Raw genomic sequence first — 18,677 nt, forward strand, 5'->3', positions numbered from 1 at the left:
TCCCCTGACTTTTCTCACCCCTTTATGTTGCAGACGGATGCGTCGGACAGAGGGCTGGGGGCTGTTCTGTCCCAGGAGTTCGAGGATCGCCCCGTGCTGTACATCAGCAGAAAGCTGTCGGTGCGTGAGGGGCGCTACAGCACAATAGAGAAAGAGTGCTTGGCCATCAAGTGGGCGGGTCTCGCCCTCTGCTATTACCTGCTGGGATACCCTTTCACCCTCTGTTCGGACCACGCGCCCCTCCAGTGGCTCCACCGCATGAAGGATGCCAACGTGCAGATCACCCGTTGGTATCTGGCACTCCAGCCCTTTAACTTCAAGGTGATCCACAGGCCGGGGGCACAGATGGTCGTGGCGGACTTCCTCTTCCGTTGGGGGGGGGAGAGTCGGCTGCAGGCCGGATGGCTGCCCAGCCTGAGTCGGGCGGTGGGGGTATGTGGCAGCAGGGGCATGGTCAAGAGTCGGTCTGTGACCGGAGGGTGGAGTCAGGGAAGGTAAGTGGCAGAATCACTACACCTGATGTCAGTGAACGTGTGTTTGTGTGTCTTTCCCAGTGACCGTGCCCTATATAAGGAGAGAGAGAGCAGAGGAAGAGAGCTCTCTCCCCAACCAAACGACCTGTGTGTGTGCGCATGCGTGTGTGGCTGGGAGAGTGTAAAAATCAGGTTTTTTTCAAAAAAATTTAGTATGAGGGCGCTCACCATGGCAAGGGAGCGAAGCGGGGGGGGGGATGGTGCCGGTTGTCCCCCCCCGCCGTGCAAAGCCTTTGAAAAATGCTCCAATGGGACATTCTGAGGCTATCTGAGAGGGAAATTGTAACAAATTGTCTGTCAACATTGAAAAAGAAAGAAGTAATCTTCTGCCCCAGACAGTCTTTGGCTTTCTTCCGTTTCGTGCTGCGGGATGACATCTTTAAATGCCCAAGTGTCAACAAAAACAACTCGCGAACTACTTCTGTCAAAAGCTCCAGCGCTGGTGGGTGAAAGGTCATTCAGTCTCGAGAAATCTTGCTCTACAAGTCAGCTGACCTTGTATGTAACCCATGTCAAATCTCGCGAGAGCAGCCACGACAAGTAAACAACTAAACAACATGGCGCCTCAGTCTGGAAAATGCCAATTCGGATTGTTTTTGCACCGTCTGGCGGTGTATCTACTATGATTGGAATATTTTTGGAGCAATTATAACATATTTGATGATCAGACACATTGTCACGTAGTGTTGCTGGGATGTTTTCACGGAGTCGGTAAGGGGGCGCACGCCGAGAGTAAGAGGGCGCAGCACCCCTGTTCCCCCGTTTAGACGAAAGCCTGAAAAATCACTGGAAAGTGACAATAAAGAGGTTTTTTTTTAACTCCGTTCTGGCCTGCCATCCTTCTGTGCTCCACCCACCCGTCCGAATTGCTACATGTCCTTAGCTTCCCTCATGCAGCGTTTCACCTCCTGCTGTGCTGCTTTCATTGCCTCACTATCCCTGCTCCTGAAGGCAGCCTTCTTCCTGTTGAGGACAGCTTTGACTTCCTGAGTTACCCATGGTTTGTCATTAGGGTAACACCATAGTCTTAGCGGGGGAGACCACATCTGCACAGAAGTTGAGGTAATCGGTCAGACAGTGTGTCAGCCCCTCTATGTCCTCACAGTGTGGGCTAAGCAGCACATCCCAGTCCGTGATGCCATAGCAGTCTCTGAGGGCATCTTCCATTTCAGGGGACCACCTCCTGATGGAGCTAGTTGTTGCAGGCTGCCTTTGAACCAGGGGGGTGTACTTCAGCTGTAGAAGAACCAGGTTGTGGTCAGACTTCCCTAGTGGGGGGAGGGGTGTGACTCTGTATGCATCCCTCACATTAGCATACAGCAAGTCAATTGTCCTGTTTCTTGTTGGACAATCCAAAGCCTGGTAAAAAGCAGCCAAAGTAGAGTCCAAAGTAGCATGATTAAAGTCCCCAGAAATGATCATAAATGCCTCAGGGTGCTGTGTCTGCAGCCTTGCTGTGACAGAGTGAATCCTCTCACATGCAACGGCTCCGTCTGCCTTCGGAGGGATGTAAACACAGATGGTGATCACGTGACTGAACTCCCTCGGCAGATAATATGGCTGCAGGCTAATGGCTAGCAGCTCCAAGTCCGGGCAACATAAAATTGTCTTTACGGAGATATGTCCCGGGTTACACCAGCGATTGTTAACATAAATGATGAGTCCCCCACCTTTGCTTTTCCCGCATGTGTTAGTGTCTCTGTCGGCTCTCACAGCAGTGAATCCCTGCAGGTCCATGTTAGCACCCGGTACAAGGTGTGTTAGCCATGTCTCCGTAAAGGTAAATAAGCTGCTCTCCCGGTAAATCCGCTGGTTGTTCAGAGTGGAAAGCTCGTCGACTTTATTTGGCAGCGAGTTCACATTCCCCATGATAACGGAGGGAATGGATGGTTTGTAACACCGCTGGTTGTCCGCTAGCCTAGCCTTTAGCTTAGCTCCAGCCTTGCAGCCCCTGGGTTTCCTCCTCAACTCAGCCGGGATGGGGGGTCGTATCCCGGCTCGTCCCATTGTTTTCAGGGCCAGCAGCTCCTCTCTCGAAGAAGTGAGAAAACTGGTTCCTGGTTGCGTGTTAAAATTAAATATATCCATGTTATATAGTTAAACACACTGTCTTCGTAAGAAGAGCAAAAAAGTAAAAAAAAAAAAAAGGTGGAAAAAAAAAGAGGTTTAAAGAGCTAAAAACTACAGAGCTACTGGAGAGGCAGCCATCTCACACAGCGCCCATTTTAGTTTAAATGAGAAGCGTTATGTTTGGAGAAAGGAAAACACTGCATTTCAGCATAATAACCTTATCCCATCTGTGAAACATGGTGGTGGTGGTATCATGGTTTGGGCCTGTTTTGCTGCATCTGGGCCAGGATGGCTTGCCATCATTGATGGAACAATGAATTCTGAATTATACCAGCAAATTCTAAAGGAAAATGTCAGGACATCTGTCCATGAACTTAATCTCAAGAGAAGGTGGGTCATGCAGCAAGACAACTACCCTAAGCACACAAGTCGTTCGACCAAAGAATGGTTAAAGAAGAATAAAAGTTAAATGTTTTGGAATGGCCATTTATGCAGTCAAAGTCCTGACCTTAATCCAATCTAAATGTTGTGGAAGGACCAGAAGCGAGCAGTTCATGTGAGGAAACCCACCCCAGAGCTGAAGCTGTTCTGTACGGAGGAATGGGCTAAAAATTCCTCCAAGCTGGTGTGCAGGACTGATCAACAGTTACTGGAAACGTTTAGTTGTAGTTACTGCTGCACAAGGGGGTCACACCAGATACTGAAAGCAAAGGTTCACATACTTTTGCCACTCACAGATATGTAATATTGGATCATTTTCCTCAATAAATAACTGACCAAGTATAATATTTTTGTCTCATTTCTTTAACTGGGTTCTCTTTATCTACTTTTAGACTCGTGTGAAAATCCGATGATGTTTTAGGTCATATTTATGCAGAAATATAGAAAATTATATAGGGTTCACAAACTTAAAGGTCATAGGCAAAGGTTTTCAGTTTATGCACATTTGAATCTTAATATGTTAAAAAACCTTCTGTAATTTTCTTCTGGTCCCAAGAAGTATTGTTAATAAGTAATCATTAAAGTTAGCGCAGATCACGGCAAATTTCTGCTCGGCGATTTTCGTGACCACTCGGCATGTGACATCCTTCAAGACAAACATATCACTTGAGTTGAGTCCACTTCAGTTTATTTGCATTGCCGTTCGGCTTGAGTGCATACGTGCATTCGGGAATTTTCAAAGAAAAACCATGCCTCGTTGTTGTGCAGTGAACTCTAAGAACGGGACCTCAAGAGAAGAGAAGAGGTGGAGAGAGTGGATTGTGCGCATGAAGTGAGAGGGTTGGCAGCTGGGTAAATACACCACTCTGTGCTCCGATCACTTCGACGAGAATTCATTTTGGAAGAATCCCCATCTGTTGGAGAGTTTAGGTGTCAGTGTCGGCCAGAGAAGGCTCAAACCTGACGCTGTTCTGACAAAATCTGAACACAAAATCAAGCAGTCAAAGAAGAAATGGACCAGCAACGCTCAAGCAAAACAGAGAAGATTGGAGGTCAACATTTTTACCTTTGCTTGCAATTGACAAGTCAAGAATCCTGAGGGATCTTGTACAATCATTGTGGAAATGAGACAAAATGGATATTTCTGCACTTAGAGTAGGCTATAAATAGTATAATGCTTGTATTACTATTTGCAAAATATTATATTAGCAATATAAACGAATCCGGTGGCATGGTGGTGTAGTGGTTAGCGCTGTCGCCTCACAGCAAGAAGGTCCTGGGTTCGAGCCCCGGGGCCGGCGAGGGCCTTTCTGTGTGGAGTTTGCATGTTCTCCCCGTGTCCGCGTGGGTTTCCTCCGGGTGCTCCGGTTTCCCCCACAGTCCAAAGACATGCAGGTTAGGTTAACTGGTGACTCTAAATTGACCGTAGGTGTGAATGTGAGTGTGAATGGTTGTCTGTGTCTATGTGTCAGCCCTGTGATGACCTGGCGACTTGTCCAGGGTGTACCCCACCTTTCACCCGTAGTCAGCTGGGATAGGCTCCAGCTTGCCTGCGACCCTGTAGAAGGATAAAGCGGCTACAGATAATGAGATGAGATGAGATAAACGAATCCACGTTATATTATAGGGATTATGTGTGTGCACGTGTGGTTTAATTGTTCTTCAAAAGGGCTCTGATTTAGTATTACAACGAAAGTAAGAATTTATCATAACTACCAGGATAAATCGTTTGAGTGCAAGTCTTGTTGAGGTCCGGGGTCACCGCAATCAGAGTCGGCCGAGTCGCTGTCCGATTCCGAGGCCGCACGGTCAAACCAGTGAGCCACATTCACCGATTGCTTTGCAACAGCCATAGGTTCATACATGTATGGTTTCACCTCTCAATATTCAATTTGGAGAGTTCCTACTTCAAAATCGCTATTGCTTTCAGACATTTTACACAACCTCTCATGACCAAAGTCCGTACACGTGTGCTCGGTTTGCAAGTAAACACAGAACTGCTCCCAGTCTGTTTGCCTTGAATGACGTCACGATGACTGTCCCCTGGCGGTAAAAGTGCGCGTAAGTGAGATATAAACAAACCTTCGGAACTTGCGCAAACCAGTATATTTTAACCGTTTTATTCAATTTTAGGGTACAAATTAGACACCAGGAAGATTGAATTCGCTTTTTGGGTCGTTCTTCTAAAAAATAAAGTTGATATTCTACGTTTCACCTCCGACCCTTGCCTATGACCTTTAAGCACCACTGTATTACACATAATTTGTGGCAATATATCATAGGTTTCTGCTGGAAAGATCATGGTTAATTTTTGGCCCTCAGTGAGACACATTTGGTACACATTAGCGATTTTCTGCTGACACTATTAATTATGCATTTTTTAATCATTATTTTCCATTATTAATTGTCCATGTTTTTTTAAACTATGTAGAACTGCACAATATAGACATTTCACAACAACTGCACAATTACACATGATGTCTGTAATATGAATTGAAACACAGTTGAGGTCAGATGTTTTTGTATACTCGTCATAGACACGAATATCAGAGAAATATTGGAATTCAATGATTTCTCTGAACTATTCTTTTTCTGGGACAGAATGATTGTACAACATGCATCTTTAATTACAAAAAAAAAATTGGTCCACAAGTTAATTTATTTTGGATTTTCTATCAACAACACAGGCTCAAAATTTACATACAGCACACCTAATATTTGGTTACATGCCCCTTAACAAGTTTTAACCTGACCAGATGCTTCTGGTAACAATGAAGAAACTTCTGCCATTATTCTAGATCGATTCTGCTTGGCAGAATTAGGAGAGTTCAATAAAACGTGTTTCCTGGCACAGAACTGACTTTTAAGCACAGTTCACATACAGCCCCGATTCCAAAAAAGTTGGGACAAAGTACAAATTGTAAATAAAAACGGAATGCAATGATGTGGAAGTTTCAAAATTCCATATTTTACTCAGAATAGAACATAGATGATATATCAAATGTTTAAACTGAGAAAATGTATCATTTAAAGAGAAAAATTAGGTGATTTTAAATTTAATGACAACATCATCTCAAAAAAGTTGGGACAAGGCCATGTTTACCACTGTGAGACATCCCCTTTTCTCTTTACAACAGTCTGTAAATGTCTGGGGACTGAGGAGACAAGTTGCTCAAGTTTAGGGATAGGAATGTTAACCCATTCTTGTCTAATGTAGGATTCTAGTTGCTCAACTGTCTTAGGTCTTTTTTGTCGTATCTTCCGTTTTATGATGCGCCAAATGTTTTCTATGGGTGAAAGATCTGGACTGCAGGCTGGCCAGTTCAGTACCCGGACGCTTCTTCTATGCAGCCATGATGCTGTAATTGATGCAGCATGTGGTTTGGCATTGGCATGTTGGAAAATGCAAGGTCTTCCCTGAAAGAGACGTCGTCTGGATGGGAGCATATGTTGCTCTAGGACCTGGATATACCTTTCAGAATTGATGGTGTCCTTCCAGATGTGTAAGCTGCCCATGCCACACGCACTAATGCAACCCCATACCATCGGAGATGCAGGCTTCTGAACTGAGCGCTGATAACAACTTGGGTCGTCCTTCTCCTCTTTAGTCCGAATGAGACGGCGTCCCTGATTTCCATAAAGAACTTCAAATTTTGATTTGTCTGACCACAGAATAGTTTTCCACTTTGCCACAGTCCATTTTAAATGAGCTTTGGCCCAGAGAAGATGTCTGCGCTTTTGGATCATGTTTAGATACGGCTTCTTCTTTGAACTATAGAGTTTTGGCTGGCAACGGCAGATGGCACGGTGAATTGTGTTCACAGATAATGTTCTCTGGAAATATTCCTGAGCCCATTTTGTGATTTCCAATACAGAAGCATGTCTGTATGTGATGCAGTGCCGTCTAAGGGCCCGAAGATCACGGGCACCCAGTATGGTTTTCCGGCCTTGACCCTTACGCACAGAGATTCTTCCAGATTCTCTGAATCTTTTGATGATATTATGCACTGTAGATGATGATATATTCAAACTCTTTGCAATTTTACACTGTCGAACTCCTTTCTGATATTGCTCCACTATTTGTCGGTGCAGAATTAGGGGGATTGGTGATCCTCTTCCCATCTTCACTTCTGAGAGCCGCTGCCACTCCAAGATGCTCTTTTTTTATACCCAGTCATGTTAATGACCTATTGCCAATTGACCTAATGAGTTGCAACTTGGTCCTCCAGTTGTTCCTTTTTTGTACCTTTAACTTTTCCAGCCTCTTATTGCCCCTGTCCCAACTTTTTTGAGATGTGTTGCTGTCATGAAATTTCAAATGAGCCAATATTTGGCATGAAATTTCAAAATGTCTCACTTTCGACATTTGATATGTTGTCTATGTTCTATTGTGAATACAATAGAAGTTTTTGAGATTTGTAAATTATTGCATTCTGTTTTTATTTACAATTTGTACTTTGTCCCAACTTTTTTGGAATCGGGGTTGTAGTTTCAATTGGATTGAGTTCAAGACTTGATTTAAAGGTGCTTACTGCAAAGTTGAATTGTAGGCAAAATGTTCCATGGCTATAGCTGTTGGAGTTTCAAGATGTTGTGATGCTGCACACCCTGTGTACCCTATGTGTCACTGTTTTATCAAGATAAAATGTGTCCTGCGGTTTACAAGTCTGAAAATTGCAGACGCAAGCAAACAACAAGATCACGTGACCACCATGGGGTGTGTTTGAGCTACTTTTAACCAAAACATGTTGGCATGGGCAAACATTGTGGACTCCACTCTCCCACAAGCTAAAAGCCAGTGGAAAAGAAAAGAAAAGGAAAGCCTGCCTAGTGAGTGTAACTGCAAGATAGAGCAAGGTTAGAGGTGGTCATTTTTCTGGTCAGATAACTAAATTACTCTAGCTAGCGCTTAGCTAGCTTAGCCTTAGAATGCATGGACTCACCTCCACAGTAGCGAATATGGAATTATAGGGGCCCTTAACTCATTCCCTACAGCAAGCCGCTGACAGCGGCTCGGCAAATTTTCCCATTCTCTATGGAAAGCCGGTACTATCGGCTTTGGTGACATCATACGGAATTCCCTCGGAAACTCCCATAATAAAGCAGTACACATGAATTTGACCAATCAGAGCCATAGAGGACTGCACATAGACCACATTTGGATATTATAATTAGCGGGAAACCCCAGAAGTCACGCATAGGGAAGGTTTATTATAGCAGGGATAGACTGCTATAATATTATTATAGTATTATAATATTATAATATTATGACTGATGCTTGTGAAACCTACCTACTTCAGAATTATACAAAAATAATTCCATATTTAGAAAGGATAGGTTTCAAGGACTCGGTAAATGTATACTTTTCCACCTCTAAAATAATTTGTTATGGAGATAAACATTTAACTAAATGTACCTATTAAATTGGTGATTTTCACAAAAAGTATTCCGTCAAAACGTGACTGAAAAAAATTTAAGTATTCCGTAAGGAATGAGTTAACACGATGATATCATAACTGTGGATTTGTTTATCCAGCCAAGCTTTGTGTTGGATAACGACTGGCACAAGTGTACGCAAGTGGTTGTAAGCCAAATTCAGTACATCTACAGAAACTTGGAGAAGTTACATTTAAAAGAACAATGCCAGAGACCTGTCGTGCTTTTGGATGTAATAAAAGACGTGGCGATAAGCCCGGTTTAACTCTTCACCGCTTCCTGGCAAACCCAGAAAGATGAGAAAAATGGCAAGCTGCAGTTAAACAGGAAGACTGGAGGCCAACAAACATTCCCTTGTGCGTGGAACATTTTATGTAAGGTTACCATGAAAGCTCTATGCAATGTTAAAATGTATATCTGTATATACCGGTATGTGGTCTTTGAAAGCGATATGTTTTATTAGACCTAATGATTGGCTAGACTAGCAGCAGGTTTGTTATGCACTGATGATGTAGACAAGGCTTAACACCATAAAATATGCTAGATCTAGGTCCTGGCTTGTTTATTACTATTAGTAGTCCACGTTTGAGCTTACCTTTGTCATAAGGTATTTTTCTTTATCGGGAATTTCCTATAAACATTGTGGCATGCATGAAACCTGCCTCGAAATAATGGTAGACATCTGTACTTCTGTCTGCCTTTAGTATCTCCGGTGTATTTAGAAAGTCCCAAATACTAAATAGTTCAGGATGTTGTAGTGTCCCAAATCTGCCAGCTGGTTTTCCGTACACTTTTCAAGTGGAATAAATCCATTTGTGGGTAAATTAAGAAGCCGCCTTTATTTTTGTGACATGTATACTCAAACACAACAAAATTCTGCCTCTGTATTTAAACCATCTGAAGCAGTGCACATGCCCGCGCGCGCACCCACCAGTGAGCAGAATAAATAAATACATACATTTGTGGATAAATTATGTGGATCTGTGATGCCTGCATGTTTCAGCTTTTCAGTATAACACGATCTGCTGGTATAATCTAAATTTTTAACCGGCACAATGTTTTCTGCATGTTGCCATTTTGGTGTGATGCAGTTACATAATTATGCCAATTATACATGTCATAGCATCCTACATGGCGGCGCATGCGGATGCAGCGGCCCCTCTCTGCCCCAATAATGTGGTGTTTACATGTTTGTCTTTGTCGGTGTGCTCGAGTGATTGTATGTTTTCGTCGCGCTTGTCCGTCCCTAGGCGCACATACAGCTGTGGGACTCTTTTTGACATTGGCAACACTTTTTTATGCAAGTTAAACCCAGCACATGCTAAGGAGCTACACAACCTCAGACTACTCCGGCGGCCCGCTTTGACATCGACCCCCACTACTGCTGCACACCCGCAAAGGAAGCGCCGTAGGCCGTGCAAGAGGAGGCAGAAGCGGGGAAAGCGCGGGGGTATCCGGGCCAGGCTAGTGGCTAATCCACACAAGCCGGCTATACCGTCCATCGTACTTGCCAATGTACAATCCTTGGATAACAAGCTGGACTATATACACCTTTTGAGAGCGACCCAGCAGACTGTGAGAGAGTGCTGTGCTTTTATGTTCACGGAAACATGGCTCAACGACAGCATACTGGACTCCGCCATCCAGCTCGACCAGCTAACATGCTACCGAGCAGACAGAGCCCTCATTGAAGGAGGTAAGACCCGCGGCGGCGGGGTCTGTGTTTACATTAGGGATGCTTGGTGTCAGGACGCTGTGGCAGTTTGCAGAAACTGTTCACCCCTTGTGGAGTTTATGATCATCAAGTGCTGGCCCTTCTATCTACCGAGGAAGTTTTCTGCCATCCTGCTTGTTGCAGTTTACATTCCTCCTAGCTGCAACAACAACGATAGGGACAAGGCACTGAGTGAACTGTACTGCGCCATCAGTGACCAACAGACAGTCCATCCAGAGGGACTTCTCATCGTAGCTGGAGATTTCAACCACGCAAATCTCAAAACAATGTTTCCTCAGTTACATCAACACATTGACTTTGCAACACAGGGAAACAACACACTGGACCTGGTTTACACAACACTGAGAAGAGCATACAAGGCCTCCCCCCCATCTCGGTGCTTCAGACCACATCACTGTTATGCTAATGCCAGCATACAGGCCGAAGGTCAAAGTCACCAGACCGGTCCAGAAGCAGGTACGGGTGTGGCCAGAGGGTGCTTCCTCATACTTCAGGACTGCTTTAATATCACAGACTGGGACATGTTTAAGCAGGCAGCCACTTACAACCACCAGATCAACATCCAGGAGTATTCAGACATTGTTACTGCCTACATTAGTAAATGCATTGATGATGTCACGGACATTAAGACCATCACAGTAGGGGCCAACCAGAAACCATGGCTGATGGGGGAAGTCTATCGGTTACTGAAAGCCCGGAACACTGCTTTCAGAGCAGGTGATGAGGCTGGTCTGAGATCAGCAAGAGCCAACTTGTCCCGTGGCATCAGACTAGCAAAGAGGCAGTACAGCAGCAGGATAACCCATCATTTCACTGACAGCAGAGACACAAGGAGCCTGTGGCAGGGGATACAGACCATCACAGACTATAAACCTCAACCACAGACCTGTGACAAGGACATCACTCTGCTGAACAGTCTGAACAACTTCTTTGGATGGTTTGAAGCCAAGAACAGCATGCCTACACAGAAGACACCACCCCTTCTGGATGACCAGGTGCTGTCCCTGTCTCCAGCCAGTGTGAGGAGATCCCTCTCCAGGATCAACACCCGCAAAGCTGTAGGACCTGACAACATTCCAGGTCGTGTGCTAAAGGACTGTGCAGAGGAACTCACAGATGTCCTCACAGACATCTTCAACACCTCCCTGAGCCAAGCTATTGTTCTCACCTGCTTCAAGAGCACCACCATCATCCCTGTTCCAAAGAAGGCCTCTCCATCCTGCTTCAATGACTACCGCCCTGTGGCACTGACCTCCTTCATTATGAAGTGCTTCGAGCAGTTAGTCATGCAGCACATCAAATCCATCCTCCCTCCCTCCATGGACCCGTACCAATTTGCATATCGGGCCAACCGGTCCGCTGATGATGCAATCTCCACCGCTCTCCACTCAGCTCTCACTCACCTGGACACTAAGGACTTTTACATGCAGATGGTGTTCTTAGACTTTAGTTCAGCATTTAACACAATCATCCCCCAGCAGCTGATACAGAAACTGGACTGTCTAGGACTTAACACCTCCCTCTGCAACTGGTTGCTGGACTTCCTGACCGGAAGACCACAGGCAGTCCGGGTAGGCAGCAACGCATCCAGCACCATCATACTGAACACAGGCCCCCCAAGGATGTGTGCTCAGCCCCCTTCTCTTCACCCCACTGACCCACAACTGCACACCAACACACAACAGCAACCTCTTCATCAAGTTTGTGGATGACACGACTGTGGTGGGACTCATTAACAACAACGATGAGTCATACTACAGGGACGAGGTAAGCCAACTGGCCACGTGGTGCAGAGACAACAATCTCTCTCTTAATGTGGAGAAGACGAAGGAGATTGTTGTCGACTTCCGGAGAGCCTCCACCCAGCATCCTCCACTGACCATCGATGGTGCTGCTGTGGAGAGAGTGAGCAGCACCAAGTTCCTGGGCGTGTACCTCACCAAGGATCTCTCCTGGAGCAGCAACACTGCATCGCTGGCCAGGAAAGCTCAGCAGCGCCTCTACTTCCTCCGCAGACTGAAAAGAGCTAGAGCACCAGTCCCAATCATGCACACCTTCTACCGCGGAACCACAGAGAGCATCCTGACCAGCTGCATCACTGTGTGGTACGGCGGCTGTACTACATCCTGCCGGAAGACCCTGAAGCGCATAGTGAGAGCAGCTGAGATGATCATCGGTGTCCCCCTACCCTCCCTTCAGGATATTTACAACACACGCCTGGCCTGCAGAGCACTCAGCATTGCGGGCGACTCCACCCATCCCAACCACCACTTCTTCAGCCTCCTGGGAGGAGAATGAGAAGCCTCCGGGCGAGAACCAGCAGACTGAGAGACAGCTTCATCCACCAAGCAGTCAGGATGCTGAACTCCCTCCCAGGCCAGTACCCCCTTCCCTTAATACACAAACCAAATGTCACCAGCCACTTTAACGAAATTCAATTTTTACTCAATTGCACCATATAAAAACTGTTTACAACACTGTTTACACTTTATATATCTTTTATAGACTTCACTGCTATACTGTTTATACGGTCATATTTATACTTGCACTGTAAATTCTGCTCATACTGCCATATTTATACTGATAATTCTGTTTATATCGTTCTATATTGCCCTACTATACTGTCAGACTGCTGTTCCTGTTTACATTGTTCATTCTGTTTATATTGTCATTCATCACATTTAAATTTATACCATTAATTCTGTTCACACTGCCACATTTGCACTTTCTGGATTGCCACAGTCTTTTCTTAGATAGCTTTAGCGTGTGTGTGTGTGTGTGTGTGTGTGTGTGTGTGTGTGTGTGTGTGTGTGTGTGTGTGTGTGTGTGTGTGTGTGTGTGTGTGTGTGTGTGTGTGTGTGTGTGTGTGTGTGTGTGTGTGTTAGGGGTGGCACGGTTCACAAAAGTCGCGGTTCGGCACGTATTGTGGTTTGAGGTCTGCGGTTCGGTACGTATTGCGGGTTTTTTTTTTTTTAAATCTTAAGTACTCTGTATTTGGGCATATAGCCTACTATTTACCTTAAGTAAACATAGTTTAGGATACAGCATTTAAGAGAGGTTAAAATTATAGTTACAATGAAATAATCATGCACAAACTGAGTTTGAGTTGACATAAGCACATTTTATGAACAATCTCTGATGAAAAGCCAGGTAGTATTTTGAAACAGCAAGAGGGAAGACATGGATGATTTCAACAGCTTTTTTATTTACTACAGTATTTATACAAAGTGTCAGGAGTGTTTGCTGCCATGTTGTGGCATCTAGAGGAACCAGGTGTCTTTTGTCACATACAGAGTTTTCATAATTGGAAGAAATAAAAATGAGTTCTTAAAGCTTACTTTTGAACAGATGTGTGTGTTAAAACTTAAACTTTTATGTGGCGACCAACCAACCACCTAAATACAAAAACCGAATCAAAAACTCTTCTAATCCCTGAGAGTGAGGATGTATTTTTTCACTTGAAATTAAAGTGCAGTGTTTTGAAACATATGGCTGGATTTCTTATCTAATCTTAAAGTGCCACTGTATTCTTAGAACGATTTATAAAAAATACACACACAGCCAATATAAAATATTGCAATAAAACCAATCACTGCACTGTTTAAAACAAACCTCCCCTCCCCTCGCCGGAAAAAAAAAAAAAAAATCTAGTTCGCCCATTATCCTGTGTCATTCTGAGATGCGCAGATAGACAGTAAAGGGAATTCGGAATTCCCTTTACTGTCTATCTGCGCATCTCAGAATGACACAGGATAATGGGCGAACTAGATTTTTTTTTTTTCCGGTGCTGCGGTACGCCGGAAATCCGGCGCGGGGCCGGAACGCTATCACCCCTGTTCGCGCGAAAGAGAACCACGTGGTTTCATACGGGCATTCGGCTTTTTTTTTTTTTGGCGAACGTCTTAAATAGGGGTACCGCGGTTTATACGCGTATTGCACCGCAACAGGCGTATCGTACGGTTCGGTTTTTTTCCCATAACCGTGCCAAGCCTAATATATATATATATATATATATATATATATATATATAGAGAGAGAGAGAGAGAGAGAGAGAGTTAGGTCCATATATATTTGGACACTGACACAAATTTTGGTTTTTTACCTGTTTACAGAAACATATTCAAGTTATAGTTATATAATGGACATGGACAAAGTCCAGACTTTCAGCTTTCATTTGAGGTTATCCGCATTAAAATTGGATGAAGGATTTAGGAGTTTCAGCTCCTTAACATGTGCCACCCTGTTTTTAAAGGGACCAAAAGTAATTGGACAATTGACTCAAAGGCTATTTAATGGGCAGGTGTGGGAAATTCCTTCGTTATGTCATTCTCAATTAAGCAGATAAAAGGCCTGGAGTTGATTTGAGGTGTGGTGCTTGCATTTGGAAGATTCTGCTGTGAAGAAAACATGCGGTCAAAGGAGCTCTCCATGCAGGTGAAACAAGCCATCCTTAAGCTGCGAAAACAGAAAAAACCCATCCGAGAAACTGCTACAATATTCTCATCTCATCTCATTATCTCTAGCCGCTTTATCCTTCTACAGGGTCGCAGGCAAGCTGGAGCCTATCCCAGCTGACTACGGGCGAAAGGCGGGGTACACCCTGGACAAGTCGCCAGGTCATCACAGGGCTGACACATAGACACAGACAACCATTCACACTCACATTCACACCTACGGTCAATTTAGAGTCACCAGTTAACCTAACCTGCATGTCTCTGGACTGTGGGGGAAACCGGAGCACCCGGAGGAAACCCACGCGGACACGGGGAGAACATGCAAACTCTGCACAGAAAGGCCCTCGCCGGCCACGGGGCTCGAACCCAGGACCTTCTTGCTGTGAGGCGACAGCGCTACCCACTACACCACCGTGCCGCCCTGCTACAATATTAGGAGTGGCAAAATCTACAGTTTGTTACATCCTGAGAAAGAAAGAAAGCACTGGTGAACTCATCAATGCAAACAGACCTGGATACTCACAGAAGACAACAGTAGTGGATGATCGCAGAATAATTTCCATGGTGAAGAGAAACCCCTTCACAACAGCCAACCAAGTGAACAACACTCCAGGAGGTAGGTGTATCAATATCCAAATCTACCATAAAGAGAAGACTGCATGAAAGTAAATACAGAGGGTTCACTGCACGGTGCAAGCCACTCATAAGCCTCAAGAATAAAAAGGCTAGATTGGACTTTGCTAAAAAACATCTAAAAAAGCCAGCACAGTTCTGGAAGAACATTCTTTGGAAAGATGAAACCAAGATCAACCTCCACCAGAATGATGGAAAGAAAAAAGTATGGCAAAGGCGTGGTACAGCTCATGATCCAAAGCATACCACATCATCTGTAAAACACGGTGGAGGCAGTGTGATGGCTTGGGCATGCATGGCTGCCAGTGGCACTGGGTCACTAGTGTTTATTGATGATGTGACACAGGACAGAAGCAGCCGGATGAATTCTGAGGTATTCAGAGACATACTGTGTGCTCAAATCTAGCCAAACTGATTGGTCAGCGTTTCATAATACAGATGGACAATGACCCAAAACATAAAGCCAAAGCAACCCAGGAGTTTATTAAAGCAAAGAAGTGGAATATTCTTGAATGGCCAAGTCAGTCACCTTATCTCAACCCAATTGAGCATGCATTTCACTTGTTAAAGACTAAACTTCAGACAGAAAGGCCCACAAACAAACAGCATCTGAAAACTGCTGCAGTAAAGGCCTGGCAGAGCATTAAAAAGGAGGAAACACAGCGTCTGGTGATGTCCATGAGTTCAAGACTTCAGGCAGTCATTGCCAACAAAGGGTTTTCAACCAAGTATTAGAAATGAACATTTTATTTTCAGTTATTTAATTTGTCCAATTACTTTTGAGCCCCTGAATTGAAGGGATTGTGTTTTAAAAAATGCTTTAGTTCCTCACATTTTTATGCAATAATTTTGTTCAACCCACTGAATTAAAGCTGAAAGTCTGAACTTCAACTGCATCTGAATTGTTTTGTTCACAATTCATTGTGGTAATATACAGAACCAAAATTAGAAAAATGTTGCCTCTGTCCAAATATTTATGGACCTAACTGTGTGTGTGTGTGTGTGTGTGTGTGTGTGTGTGTGTTATATATAATTTGCTTGATTTTGGTGTCAAAATATATGTAACTTTATATGTAGAGTCTAAAATTGCATGTTTTAACATAACCTGCACCCTAATGCATGCTTTGCACATTTTATTTGAAAATATGCATTAATATAGAGCAATGTAGTGATGTAATATCCATGGGGTGTAAGGGTGTAGTAGCAGAGGTAGCACTTTTGTTTCAGAAGCCAGTCACATCCTCTGGATGGACTCCTGGCACTAGTCCTCACTACTTATTCAACCCTCACCGATGGCTCCAAGAAGTTGCTTGTGCACAGCAATGGCCATACCCTGGTAAATTGCATTGGCTTGCAGGCTAAACTAGGTGAGGGTAGCATGTGGAGTGACTCTGCATGTAACGGAGTATGTCTGACTCCATCTATACTTGTGCACGAAGTCAACGGATCTGGACACCTACCATAACAGGAGAGCGCTGCCAGTTGAACATGTTGAGCTTACTTCACTCCAGTGTAAATAGGGACCCTTCTGCTGAATTACAGTGCATTGCAAATATTGTATTGTTAATGTAATTATTCATTATTGTTCATTTTTAACATCGAACCTCAGAGTCAGCTTTGAGGCCTATTACAAGCGTAATAGAGTGAGGTTCAAGCACAACCAGGGCACACTGGTGAACAACACTGCTGTGGGACTCAGCATGGGGTCTAATGTCAACTACGTAAATTGGTTTACCTGAAATACTTGTGCACTGTAGGCCTAGTTTAAAATGCTTACTGATACAGGTTTACTGTGGTACTGCTCTAATTTAGTCTCCCAAATGCTGTCTAATAAGCCCCTCATTAACCAATTATGTAGACTAGTATAAGACGCTAGACCAAGTAGTTTGTGACATGTACATAGTGCTTAAATATAGACTGTAGGAAATACCGGTAGCCTATAGTGTATTTAGTTAGATAGCCGTGCCTGAATTGACAGGGTGTGCCAGCGTGGGAGAGCCAAGCCAAGTGTAACGGGACTCTGAGTTACCCGGATGGTGTACAGACCACACGGGAATAATGACACTGGATGAATGATTGAGCTAGGTGTAGGGCAATATGTTGCACCATAAACTAATATGTTGTTCGAACCTAGTTGGGTAATTCTGTGCCAAATCACCAGAAGGCTCCCGACTTACCATCTCAGATTTGCTTCATAATTTTTTATTTTGATGCCCTTGTAACTAATAATTACTGTGCAAAATTTTAGGCCAATATCTCCACTAGTTTTGGAGATATTGAGCCTTCAAAAAGGGGGCGTGGCCCCATATTTAACATAAAAACAAATGTTACAATCAAAACATCCATAGTTTGATGGCTAATAACTTTTGAACTGTTCAGACTAAATGGTTCAAATTTGCACACATGGTCCTTTGATATAATAAGGCTATGTACACAGAAGGAGAGCTTTGTACGTGACATATTTGCAGATTTATGGCGTGCCAAATATTGCTTCCTGGAATGCGCATTTGTCCATGGTAGCACTTTTGGCTCTCTATATCTCCAGATTTAATGACACCAGATGTCTGATTCTTTTTAATATATGAGACATGTTATAGTACTATCAGGAAAACATGTTATATCTGTGACAAAAATTATACTTCTCATATATAGGCCCCTAAAAATGGAAAAAAGCTTGTCGCATCTGTATTTTGAATGCTTATAGCAAAAACCTGACAAGGTCTACCAGAAAACAAATTAGATCAGTGAAAAGAGCAAGGTCTAATTGATACATGTACCAAATATGAAGTTGGTGCTGTGAAGAAAACCATTTCATTCAAGCTGTTGAATATAGAAGGTTTTAAGACATGCGAAAATGCCATTCACAAGGTTACATACACATGTAGGTGTATCACCATGCAAGATTAGGAGTATCACCATGCAAGATTAGGAAGGTTAGTTCACGGGACAAAGTTGGCTATGCCAAAAGAAAAGTGAAACAGTTGAAAAACAGATCAAAAGAAGTCATATCTAGCTGAGCTGAAATACCTGTTCATGAATTAGATAGTCCATTGAAAGTTAAGCCAGGATCTAGTAATGTTAGTGATATGGATTACCTTGTGAATGCCTTGAAGGAAAAAATACAGATATCAACCAAAAGTAAAACAATTTCCCTTTTAAGCTTGGCTCCACAAAGCTGGACTATTCCGAAAATTATGGAAGAATTTCATGCAAGTGAATACATGGTAAGAAGAGCTAGACAGCTTCAGCATGACCAGTGTATATTACCAGACGTTCCCACTAAGAAAGGTCGACCTCTCAGCCGAGAAACGTTGAAACAAGTTGAAGCTTTCTTCTATGAAGACAATATTTCTAGAATGAGGCCAGGTGCAAAGG

The sequence above is a fragment of the Neoarius graeffei genome, chromosome 4, assembly GCF_027579695.1.
Source record: "Neoarius graeffei isolate fNeoGra1 chromosome 4, fNeoGra1.pri, whole genome shotgun sequence".
In the NCBI taxonomy this organism is placed as follows: domain Eukaryota; kingdom Metazoa; phylum Chordata; class Actinopteri; order Siluriformes; family Ariidae; genus Neoarius; species Neoarius graeffei.